Below are 11892 nucleotides of genomic sequence, written 5' to 3' on the forward strand. Positions count from 1 at the left end.
GCGGTAAAGAAACTGTGTGATGATCTGCGTCACGTGGCCACTTTCTGGTTTTGCCCTCAATCAATAGATGGCGCTGTCGACGGACCTGTCACCACAGTCAAATTAGAAGCTTTATTCCCTAAATGGTTGTACATTTATAATTAAGAAAGTTTATATAATATTACAGTACATTAATTACATTTTCACATTCTCCGCTTTAATAAGATATTTTTGTGTTACTCTTTTCTTAATTTTTCTATTTACAGAATATTATGTACTTTTTGAATTGATTGTCATATAATTTCTTGTATTTCTTTGTTAAAGTGTTTACTCATGTCCATTCTCTTCCTGGTTCATTGTTATTGTTGGGTCTATTGAGCTATGTTGATGATACGTAAATAACACATGACTCACAACAAAGAGCTCTGGCTCTTTGATCCCGCCTCTCAACTGTCAATCAACAGGTAATTACCTAAGTGTAGTTACAGGATGAGAGCTACGCTCGTGGTGTCCCGTCTTCCCAGCACTCTTTGTCATATAACGCTTTGAAACTACTGACGGTCTTGGCCTCCACCACCTTCTCACCTAACTTGTTCCAACCGTCTACCACTCTGTTTGCGAAAGTGAATTTTCTTATATTTCTTCGGCATCTTTGTTAAGTTAGTTTAAGTCTATGACCTCTTGTTCTTAAAGTTCCAGGTCTCAGGAAATCTTCCCTATCGATTTTATCAATTCCTGTTACTATTTTGTATGTAGTGATCATATCACCTCTTTTTCTTCTGTCTTCTAGTTTTGGCATATTTAATGTCTCTAACCTCTCCTCGTAGCTCTTGCCCTTCAGTTCTGGGAGCCACTTAGTAGCATGTCTTTGCACCTTTTCCAGTTTGTTGATGTGCTTCTTAAGATATGGGCACCACACAACCGCTGCATATTCTAGCTTTGGCCTAACAAAAGTCGTGAACAATTTCTTTAGTATATCGCCATCCATGTATTTAAAAGCAATTCTGAAGTTAGAAAGCGTGGCATAGGCTCCTCGCACAATATTCTTTATGTGGTCCTCAGGTGATAGTTTTCTATCTAGAACCACCCCTGGATCTCTTTCTTTATCAGAATTCTTTAAAGATGTATGTGTGTGTGTGTGTGTACTCACCTAGTTGTGCTTGCGGGGGTTGAGCTCTGGCTCTTTGGTCCCGCCTCTCAACCGTCAATCAACAGGTGTACAGGTTCCTGAGTGTGAGTGTGTGTACTCACCTAGTTGTGTTTGCGGGGGTTGAGCTCTGGCTCTTTGGTGTGTGTGTGTGTGTGTGTGTGTGTGTGTGTGTGTGTGTGTGTGTGTGTGTGTGTGTGTGTGTGTGTGTGTGTGTGTGTGTGTGTGTGCGCGCGCCATAGCCTCAGACAAGGGCGAGGCAGGTGGGTGGGGCTAAGAGAGATTCTGGGTATATATGCAAGATGCAATAGAATTTTTTCTCACATTTCAGACCAACCTCAGGCGAGTATCAAAGTTCTGAGACACACACACACACACACGCTAGGAGTGGGCCTGATAGCTGAGTGGACAGCGCTTTGGACTCGTAATCCTAGGGTCCAGGTTCTATCCCGGCTGATGGCAGAAACAAATGGGCAAAGTTTCTTTCGCCCTGATGCCCCTGTTACCTAGTAGTAAATAGGTACCTGGGAGCTAGACAGCTGTTACGGCATGCTTCTCGTGTGTGTGTGAAAAAATATTAGTTAGTAGTTAGTACCAGTTGATTGATTGACAGTTGAGAGGCGGACCGAAAGAGCAGAGCTCAACCCCCACAAGCACAACTAGGTGAGTACACACACACACACACACACACACACACACACACACACACACACACACACACACACACACACACACACCCACACACACACACACACACACACACACACACACACACACACACACACACACACACACACACACACCCACACACACACACACACACACACACACACACACACACACACACACACACCCACACACACACACACACACACACACACACACACACACACACACACACACACACACACACACCCACACACACACACACACACACACCATCCTACATGGCTCTCTGGGGAGGGGGGGGACGAGCCCCGTTCCATATCTCTGTACTTTGTAAATTTCTTTATATTTTACTCGGTTCATTTATTATGCACCCCATACCCATGTTGTGGGCAGTAGTGTTAAAGATACTATTTGATAACGTCTTGAAATATAGCGACTTTATACTTATTAATACACGTGCACATAGAGTAAGAGAAACACAAGATAGCAGCCACTTTCTTTCAACACAATAATGAGAGGAATGTCGCAGAAGTGATCAATGTTGTTCTTCCGACAGCCAGCAAGAATGTGCTCCGTGAGTGTTCGTTCCTTGATGGTGGCGACTCTGCTGCTGGCGACCATGGCGTCAGCGCACCCACTCTGGCTGGAAGAGGTGACGTATTTATTTATTTATTTATATACAATAAGGTACATTGTGGGTTAAGAGAGTATATAGAAATGATGATTATTTTACAGCTTGTAAAGCCTCTAGCACGCATATAGCGTTTACGGATTTTTGAAAGTAATAGGCTTCCCGGAACCCCTTGTAAATGTTGGGAAGTTGCTCTGCGAGTCCTTATACCTTAATTAATTAATTATTAATTATTAACTATGTTAAAGTTAACTATGTTTCAGTAGGTGTCACTTTTATTTGTATTTATTGTATTGGTTTACAAGCATTTTGTAATTGATGTTGTAACAACAGCTGTGTTATGTACAGCATTACAAGCCGCTGTGGGCCCGTACATTCTCTTCACTAACACAAGCGACACAAGTAATAAATAATACTCAATAAATAAATGTTTATTCAGGTAAAGTACATACATACAAGAGGCTATACAAAAATTGATAGATTTATAGATAGAGTTAGTATATATAATGACTAAAGTCAATGTTTCGGTCAAGTCTTAAACACAATTGGCAGTGAATTTTAAGGTACAGTTGATGCATTCAGTCTTGAACAAGAAATAAGTGTATTGACAAGTAAATAATGACAAAATGTCCGTGTATGTCATTACTGTATTAATATAAAGTAGTGATATTAAGACATGTTATTGATATAGTTGTACTTGAAGATAGTAAAGTACTGGGAGAGGTGGTAAAAAAATTACCTACTTCATTCTTGGACTTTTGAATGAAATATTTGCCTGAATTTACATTAGTCACCATCTCTCTAGTGGCCTCGATAGGGGCAGGAAGCCGGCGGTTTGTTAAAGTCCTTCCCCCACCCCACCATTTTTGCTGATGATTTTATGCAGATTAATTTTGAACTGCAGTAATGTCTTAGCATTTATGGCGTCGGCGGGTAAGCAGTTCCATAGCTTTTTCACCTTGTGGGTTAAAAAACATCTGTTTTTCGTCCTAATTTGTGGCTTGATGAGCTTGAAACCGTTGCTCCTTGTTTGTGTTAAATCTGACCTTTTAAAGAAATTATCTGGATTAATATCCTCCAAATTATTTAATACTTTAAATTACGATGAGATCCGCCCTGTCATGTCTGGTTTCAGGCAAGTCCTAAATCCTATGTTCCCTGGAATACGACCCGCCAAGTCGTTTAACCCATTTTACTGTTATTTTATTTATTTTTTTATATATATATATACAAGAAGGTACATTGGGTTTGTGAGAATACATTGAATAGTACAGTATTTACAATCTTGTAAAGCCACTAGTACGCGCAGCGTTTCGGGCAGGTCCTTAGGTTATGTTGGGTCCTCAGGTCCTGTTGGGTAAACAGGCTACATTTAATCCTCCCCGGCCAGGATACGAACCCTTGCCCGAAACGCATTGCGTAATAGTGGCTTTAGGCATTGTATGTACTAGCTCTATCTATATATCAATCCATTAATGTAACATCACTTGTATGTATATACCTTACCTGAATAAACATCTGAATCTGAATCTGAATCTGAACCCAGGACAAAGCGCTCACGAAACGCCAGGCGAGAGTCTGACCACTACGCCACGGGGACTGCTGGGGGGGAGGGGGGGGTCGTGGAAATGTTCATGGCTTTAGTTACTGTCTTGGGCTGCTTGTCACGGGGTTAAACCTGTCCTCTTAAAAACAACGTCGCTTTTGGCCGTTTACCAGAATGGCCGAAAATGGATGTAATTTGAAAATAAATTTGGGATTTTTTTTCCAACAGTAAGTTAAGGGTCCTCTGGTGGGCAGGAAATTCTCATAAAGTTTCAAAATGTTAATTGAAATGTAACGGGGGGTAGGGGAAATAGCTCTATCTTGTCCATTATTCCACCCCCCAGTTAACTAACGAGGCCGGGGGAAACAGCTCTCTCTAGTCCGTTATCCCGTCCCCAGTTAGCTAACTATTCTAGAGCACCTCCAGAGTTCCTAAGGCAACCTCTCTCGTTCAACACCTTGTAACCTAGGTATTTGACTACCTAGGTGCTAAGACTACAAGGTGCCGTAACTGGATCAGCTACCCGGAACTTTAGAGAGAACTCTAGAATACAGAATCATTGCCACAAACGTATAAGAGAAAACGAAAGGAAAGAAATGAATAGTGAAGTAATTAGTGAGGGTTTGGGGTAAGAGGTAGGGAGGTGGGAGGAGCGAAGAGGGTCATTAGCTGAAAGTGAGAGTTTAGAGAAGGGTGGAGGGAGAGGTGTAGATAGGTAGAAGGAGAAGAGTAGATAGTAGAAGTAGAAGAGTAGATAGTAGAAGACGAAATGCTGCCACCATCCATTCATGATCATTACATACAAGACAAGGAATGGAACTTGCCTGTATCACAAAATTCTCCAAGGATGTTATCATGAGTTCATTATTAGTATGTTCCCTCTGTACCATGTATCAACTCCAAACAAGTACTCATTAATATCTTGAATCTAGTAACCACCGAGGCTTTCTCACCTCAACTCAAAGCTCTAGGGAACAAAGTTAAACACAATTTAAATAATAAATTCATAATTATATTTCACATGAAGTATCATAATGTAGCAATTCAATTAAAATGTTAAAGAGAGTCATTATCCAAGAATTCGAGAACCCTACAACTTGACTGCCCCTGATCATCACACAACATACGTAAACACGACCAAGTCACCTTAATGTTCACTCACCGAGGACTGAGTCTAAGTTGAATAGAGAAGGGGGGGGGGTCTGTAGTTGACAGAGACTCCCGCCCTTGCCGGCCGACAGCCTCCCTGATAGGGACGTCTCTGCTCTCGTCTGCTGTTCTGTCTGTTAATGCTTCCTGGTGGATAGCTCTCCGAGTTTATATTGGGGAACCTAGTAGCTAACTCCGCCCACAAGTAGATAGCCTCCGGCACTACCAAGCCACTCCTTAAACGTCGGCTTGTTTGAAGGCTACCAGACTACAATTAAGAGCTTAGCGGAAGCAAGGTGAAATTCTCATGATCTGACCTCAGGTCACTTGAGGTCATTAACGCTTTGAGGTGTGAGATCTCAGGCAGACAACTGGCGCCTCTCAGATCCTTGTCTGTGACTCATGTACTCTATATATATTTTAAATAAACTAACTCAAACACTTTTACAGTGTTACATCTCCCCTTCTCCCCGAAATAAAGTTTTTGCAACACTGCTAAAGCAAGCTAGCTGTGTGCAACAACTTTATTAACGAAAAAAAAAAATACATCCTAGCTAAACAAATATACATCATCCTACTCTAAAAAAATGAAATATGTAGACAGACGTCCATTGTCTCTGGCTGGGCGACGTCACTGCTTGGTCTTGTAGATAATCCTGTACCACATTTCTTCAACACAACTGCCTCCGTCGCTTCTCCGTCGTTAACGCACAACAACACTTGGTCAACCCGAAAGCCGTTACTACTTGAACTGCGCACAGGACCGTGGAATTCGGTTGTCCCAGCTGATCTGTAATTGGCCCTACGTCAGTCACCATGAGAGACGTATATTGGGGTTCTTCACAGCTATAGGGACTACAAGTTTCGAGACCTTCATATAGTTGCCAACAGTAGAAATCCCATCCTACTCTTCTTCCTCCCTGTTGCTCCAGCACGCCTCCTTCAGAGAGCTACTTCTGACAGCCACATCAAGTCCGCATGACACAGGAAGAATCACTCAACAGAGCTACCTGCTTGCAGGAGGGGCGGCCAGTTAAGGCAAACGATCCTGTCTTGCAATTACGCTCCATGCAATGATGCTGACACCAGCAAGGGACACGAGGCATCGTGTCTCACTCAGCTTGTCTTATGTTCTTCTTCTTCTTTCTTCTTTCTTCTTTCTTCTCTCTTCCTTCTTCTCTCTTCTTTCTTCTCTTCCTCCTCCCATGGGTCTTTGACAAGCGACCTGGGGTACATTGGGGTCCGTCCTGGGTAGACCGATGTTGGTGGGACAGACTGGAGTCGTTGTTGCTCCTCTTCCATCTTTACTGGGTCGTCTGGGGTCGTCTGCAGAACGACCTGGGGTCCACTGGGGGTCCGTTAGTCTTGGGGTCCACTGGGGTCCGTCCGTCTTGGGGTCCAATGGGTAGACCAATGTTGACCGACCGAGAGGGCTGCATCTTGGGGTCCCCTGGGGTGGTGATGGTGGTGGAGCCATGACCTCCAGGTAGTGGGCTGGTCGTGGTGGTGGTGATAAACGCCCCTGAGTGTGGTACACAGCAGCCGTCTCCCTCTTCTGTATATGCGTCGCGCCTCTCCTCTGGCTCCCACCTGTGAATTGAACATAAAGGCGACAATACCCGTGTTCCATGCTGTTGTGTGACCCTGTAGTTTGTATAGGGTTACACAGTTATATCATAACGCTCTCCTCCTGGCAACAACTACACTTCAATTTTTTTTTTTTTTAATAATCCAATTAACTCTGAATGATTGACTTGGTGGAACATAAAACAGTAACAGAGTAAAGTTAGAGAAGAGAGAATAAGGGCATCACTACTTTTAACTTGTCACACACAAAAAAATCAATACTAATAGACAAACACTAGCCTCACTTAACTGTACCTTTCCTAATCTTAAGTACATAATTAACCGTTACTCCCACCCTTAACCTACAGCCACCTACGTGACCCAGAGTGTTTTCCTAGCTTCTCCGCCGGTCAACAACTCCAAACTGTTGCCACCCCTGTGACCAGACTATCTAACGTCGAGCGTCCCCAACGTGAAGTCTACTGACATACTAAGCCTCCCCCTAGCATGCTGTACAATACCAGTACACCTCGGGTTATTGCGTTCAAATGGAGTAAAACAGTCGATCGCAATAATCTGAGCAGAACCACCACTTAAAAACTACACCTGCCACTCCCCCACTGACCTGGAGACCAGCGGTGGCTGGGTGTCCCCGTGGGACATGCGAGGTCACCTGTCACACTCAGCTGACCTGCACTACCAACACCGCTAAGTTCCCAAATCGCCAAATCTTATTACTAACATAAATCACTATACACGCAAGTTCTGGTGAACATTCCCTGAACACCACAAAACTCACAAAATCACTAAACCACAACACTAGAGAATCACTATCTCCTAGCCTGAAAAAACTCGCTAAATCGCGAAAGTAAAACACCTGTCAAGATCTCCCTGATAGCGCCTGAGCGGCAAAAAGACACGTGGGACTGAACAATGTTCAAAAGAACACCAATACCTTAAACATTGCATCCCACCGCTGCCACCATTGTAACGGGGGGTAGGGGAAATAGCTCTATCTTGTCCATTATTCCACCCCCCAGTTAACTAACGAGGCCGGGGGAAACAGCTCTCTCTAGTCCGTTATCCCGTCCCCAGTTAGCTAACTATTCTAGAGCACCTCCAGAGTTCCTAAGGCAACCTCTCTCGTTCAACACCTTGTAACCTAGGTATTTGACTACCTAGGTGCTAAGACTACAAGGTGCCGTAACTGGATCAGCTACCCGGAACTTTAGAGAGAACTCTAGAATACAGAATCATTGCCACAAACGTATAAGAGAAAACGAAAGGAAAGAAATGAATAGTGAAGTAATTAGTGAGGGTTTGGGGTAAGAGGTAGGGAGGTGGGAGGAGCGAAGAGGGTCATTAGCTGAAAGTGAGAGTTTAGAGAAGGGTGGAGGGAGAGGTGTAGATAGGTAGAAGGAGAAGAGTAGATAGTAGAAGTAGAAGAGTAGATAGTAGAAGACGAAATGCTGCCACCATCCATTCATGATCATTACATACAAGACAAGGAATGGAACTTGCCTGTATCACAAAATTCTCCAAGGATGTTATCATGAGTTCATTATTAGTATGTTCCCTCTGTACCATGTATCAACTCCAAACAAGTACTCATTAATATCTTGAATCTAGTAACCACCGAGGCTTTCTCACCTCAACTCAAAGCTCTAGGGAACAAAGTTAAACACAATTTAAATAATAAATTCATAATTATATTTCACATGAAGTATCATAATGTAGCAATTCAATTAAAATGTTAAAGAGAGTCATTATCCAAGAATTCGAGAACCCTACAACTTGACTGCCCCTGATCATCACACAACATACGTAAACACGACCAAGTCACCTTAATGTTCACTCACCGAGGACTGAGTCTAAGTTGAATAGAGAAGGGGGGGGGGTCTGTAGTTGACAGAGACTCCCGCCCTTGCCGGCCGACAGCCTCCCTGATAGGGACGTCTCTGCTCTCGTCTGCTGTTCTGTCTGTTAATGCTTCCTGGTGGATAGCTCTCCGAGTTTATATTGGGGAACCTAGTAGCTAACTCCGCCCACAAGTAGATAGCCTCCGGCACTACCAAGCCACTCCTTAAACGTCGGCTTGTTTGAAGGCTACCAGACTACAATTAAGAGCTTAGCGGAAGCAAGGTGAAATTCTCATGATCTGACCTCAGGTCACTTGAGGTCATTAACGCTTTGAGGTGTGAGATCTCAGGCAGACAACTGGCGCCTCTCAGATCCTTGTCTGTGACTCATGTACTCTATATATATTTTAAATAAACTAACTCAAACACTTTTACAGTGTTACAGAAAGTTTCCTCTCCTAACCTTACCGAGTAAGCCGGACGACTCAAACAGAAAACGGGACAGTAGTACGTCACTTTTCTGAGTCGATTTCATTTTAAATTACGTCCAAATTTGGCCATAGCGCACATACGAGCGGAAAGTGACGTTATTTTTAAGAGGACGGGTTGAACTGAGGCTTGGGGGGTGATGGAGGTCCCTTGGTCCTGAGGACACCTGTAGTTACCATTCACTTCCACTCAGGTTTGCCCAATGTTTTCCATCTTCCTTGTTGTCGAGGACCGGGCCGCGGGGATGCTAAGCCCCGAAATCTCAAGGTAACCTCAAGGTTGTTAAATAAACCCATTTCCTTTATGCAGTCTCCGTGGTGTAGTGGTAAGACACTAGCCTGGCGTTCCGCGAGCGCTATGTCATGGGTTCGTATCCTGGCCGGGGAGGATTTACTGGGCGCAATTCCTTAACTGTAGCCTCTGTTTAACGCAACAGTAAAATGTGTACTTGGATGAAAAAACGATTCTTCGCGGCAGGGGATCGTAGGGAGAAAACGGTGTTCTAAAACGTTCGAACATATAACTAATTTAAGGTAATATCCCAACCTAACGACCTACACACAAAGAAAACGTGAATGTCTGCAAGCCACTATAATTTAGAGTAACCTTTTATCTGTCCGTCGGAGATTTTGATGTCAAATGCAATGGATTATTCGAGAAGTCAAGTTTGTTAGCTTCAGGAAGCCACCAAGGGCTTCCCTAGAGAACCAGCCTTGAATGTAATGACATGCCCCTTGCTGGTAGAGCCCCATAGTAGCTCATCTACACCATTAATAACTTCCCCTCTACCATTTTCGTTGGTTGGTGGTTTATCAGCGCCAGATTAACTTGCGCGCTAAGTAGCTGGTAATCAGGAGAGCCGTGACACCAACTGTTGGCAGATTGACTAAGCCACACAGGAGGTAGCATGGGCATGAATAGCCCGTAAAACATTTGGCAGCCATATAGCAACCCGTTCTCGCACTTTCGTATAGTCAATATTGGCTTATTAAATACGTGCACATGTGACATACTAAACATACTAGTTTCCCTTGAAAAGCTTCATAGAAAACACCGACCTCAGGAAGGTCGGTGTTTTCTATGAAGCTTTTCAAGGTAAACTAGTATGTTTAGTATGCCACATGTACCCGTATTTAAAATAAGTCAATATTGACTGTAAGAAAGTGCGAGAACGGGTTGCAACTACACAAGCTGTCCTCAGGCTAGGTTCATCCAGGCGGCGGCCCAACCTAAAGACACATTTGTCAATTTTAACGTAAAGTGCTTCATATTCAATTTTTTTTTGTCTCAGCTATAAGGTAATATTATATGCTAGAATGTATATAAGGTGTATAGAAAGTATATATATATTATATATAATGTATAGAATATATATATATATATATATATATATATATATATATATATATATATATATATATATATATATATATATATATATATATATATATATATATATATATATATATATATATATATATATATATATATATAATGTATAGAAAGTATATATATATTATATGCTAGAATGCTATAAGGTAATATTATATGCTAGAATGTGTTGAACAGTTAAACATAACTTAGGTTAAGTAACTAGATTCTGTTAGCAATTATTGGTATTCAACCCGTCTATGACTCAAGTCCATTACATCCAGCGGTCGACCCCACAGACGCAGTCATAAATTTTTACATGCTGTTCATTTAAAACGGGAATGTTGAATATAAATTATCATTATAATATGTTAGTATATTGTGCATATATAGGCATAGGTTAGGTTAGGTGTTTAGGTTCTCTTTGGTGATTATTTGTGTTTGTAGTACGTGGGTGAAGCATTTACAGCGTTGGGGTTCGAACACCAGTCGTCAGTGAAGCACTTGTTCCGGAAGTGGTTGAATGTCATCAGTTGTGAGTCGTGTGTAAACTGTTATTCATTCATAAACGAGGTTTGGAGGCTGGATTAGGGAGCATTTGGCATTTGTTAATGAGAACGGGATGCATTTGCCAAGGGGGTTTGAGCTAGTTTTAATTTTAAGTGAACTGTTTATTTAGAATTAATTATTTGCAGAGTTGTTTGCCTGAATACAACTGAACTGAATGCAACTTGCCTAATCTCATCTGATGGATAGCTTTCTTGCAATTCCTCAAGCCTTACTTTGTAACTATGTACTGTGTTTGAAAGTAAATCGTTTTCCTGCCCGAAACGCTTTGTGTAATAGTGGCTTTAGGCATTGTATGTACTAGCTCTATCTATTAATCCAACAAACTTTGTAAAATCTCTTGTATGTATGTACCTTACCTAAATAAACATTTATTTATTTATTTATTTATAAATTGTGCATACTGTATGTTACAGCAGCCGGAGGAGGGTTCTGTGTCATTGGTGCTGCTGCCTCTGCCCTCAAACTACCACCAGACAACCACAGGAACTGCCCAGAAGCGCAACTCTGAACTTCTTAACACTCTCCTGGGGTCACAGGGCCTGAGCAACATGCGTAGTGCTGGGAGACGCTAGGCTGGTGGCGGTGCCATCGGCAGTTAGTCTCAAGGTCGCGCTCTGAAGCAGCTTGTCCAACACTAAATTTTATGAAAAGCACCGAATCACCTTCTGTGGTTGAGTGTTCAATAAACCCTTGAACTATATGTTTAACACTTCTCTAACCCTGTCCATGGAGAACAGAAAAAAATGTATATATGCCGATTAGCATTGTAAATGTGTGGCCACGTCTGTGGTAGAAAATAATAAAAAAAAAAAAATGAAGCAAATGTAGATGTTTATCTCTCAGAATGTTTGGTAATATGTTTATTGTTTGTGATGTGTGTCTATGTATGTATTAACACGATGTACTGAACGGGGTG

General features: G+C 42.3%; 1 long non-coding RNA gene across 1 annotated transcript; it reads left to right on the forward strand.

The window, feature by feature from the left end:
• The first annotated feature begins 2258 nt into the window (after positions 1-2258).
• On the forward strand, positions 2259-11620 carry LOC138367859 (uncharacterized). The gene is made up of 2 exons (XR_011229426.1): positions 2259-2447; positions 11390-11620. It is a non-coding gene; the product is annotated as an uncharacterized lncRNA (long non-coding RNA).
• Positions 11621-11892: the final 272 nt, after the last annotated feature.

This window comes from Procambarus clarkii, chromosome 3 (assembly GCF_040958095.1).
Source record: "Procambarus clarkii isolate CNS0578487 chromosome 3, FALCON_Pclarkii_2.0, whole genome shotgun sequence".
NCBI lineage: Eukaryota > Metazoa > Arthropoda > Malacostraca > Decapoda > Cambaridae > Procambarus > Procambarus clarkii.